This window comes from Gossypium hirsutum, chromosome A13 (assembly GCF_007990345.1).
Source record: "Gossypium hirsutum isolate 1008001.06 chromosome A13, Gossypium_hirsutum_v2.1, whole genome shotgun sequence".
NCBI classification, from domain to species: Eukaryota; Viridiplantae; Streptophyta; class Magnoliopsida; order Malvales; family Malvaceae; genus Gossypium; species Gossypium hirsutum.
In genome coordinates this window covers 21,222,119-21,223,310 of record NC_053436.1, presented here as the reverse complement: position 1 = coordinate 21,223,310, position 1,192 = coordinate 21,222,119, and the positions used below count along the sequence as shown (strand labels likewise).

Sequence of the window (1,192 nt, the reverse complement as noted above, 5' to 3'; positions counted from 1 at the left end):
AACTGAATCGAGCATAGTTAGGCCTGCTGTTGCTGCAAATAGTTTTGAACTGAAACCTAACACCATTCAAATGATCCAACAGCTTGTTCAGTTTGATGGTTTGCAGGACGAGGATCTTAGAGTTTTGCGACACTTTTAAAATCAATGGCGTTTCTGATGATGCCATTCACCTTCGGTTATTCCCTTTTTCATTGAGGAACAAAGCTAAACAAAGGTTGAACTCGTTACCATGAGGGTCAATCACTACTTGAGAATAAATGACCAAAAAGTTTTTATTAAAATATTTTTTGCCGGCTAAAACAGCCAAATTACGTAATGATATCTCCTCTTTTGTGCAGATGGATTTAGAAACACTCTAGGATGCATAGGAGAGATACAAGGATCTGTTGAGAAGGTGCCCTCACCATGGGTTACCACTCTGGCTACAGGTTCAAACGTTTCACAATGGCCTGAATCCTTCGACTCGACAGATGATTGACGCAGCCGCTAGTGGAATTACCAATAATAAGACACCTGAGGATGCTTATAAACTTATAGAAGAAATGTCATTGAATAATTATCAGTGGCAAGTCATGAGGACAAAACAAATGAAAACAACTGGCATTTTTAACATCGATTCAATCACCATGCTCTCTAATCAGGTAGAACTTTTGAATAGAAAAATTGACGGTTTTCTTGGTTCTGCATAGGTTCACCTAGTAATGCAGTACGAAGAAAATGGAGGTGCATCAAGCAGTTCAGAATAGTCACCCTATGGTCACAACATGGAGAACGAGGAGTTAAAGTACATGGGTAATAATCCTCGATCTCAAAATAATCCTTATAGTAATACTTTCAATGCAGGATGGAGGAACCACCCAAATTTCTCATGGGGAGGCCAAGGGAATCAGAGACCACCACCACCTTCAGGCTTCCAACAACAACCTTACCAGCAAGAGAAAAAGCTAAACCTTGAGAAGATGCTAACAAAATTCATCTCGGTGTCAGAAACTCGTTTCCAGAATACTGAGACAACACTTAAAAATCAACAAGCGTCAATCCAAGGGCTCGAAACTCAGATAGGTTAGCTTGCTAAATTGATATCTGAATGACCACAAAGTAGTCTACCGAGTAACACTGAATCTAACCCAAGGAAGCAACTCAAAGCAATTACCATTCAAGATGTGGAAGGGCTAGTTGCACCTGAACCAAA

At 40.0% G+C, this 1,192-nt stretch overlaps 1 non-coding gene across 1 annotated transcript; it reads right to left on the bottom strand.

Moving 5' to 3' along the window:
• Positions 1 to 305: 305 nt before the first annotated feature.
• Positions 306 to 412, bottom strand: LOC121213459 (small nucleolar RNA R71). The gene has a single exon (XR_005908840.1). It is a non-coding gene; the product is annotated as a small nucleolar RNA R71 (small nucleolar RNA).
• Positions 413 to 1,192: the final 780 nt, after the last annotated feature.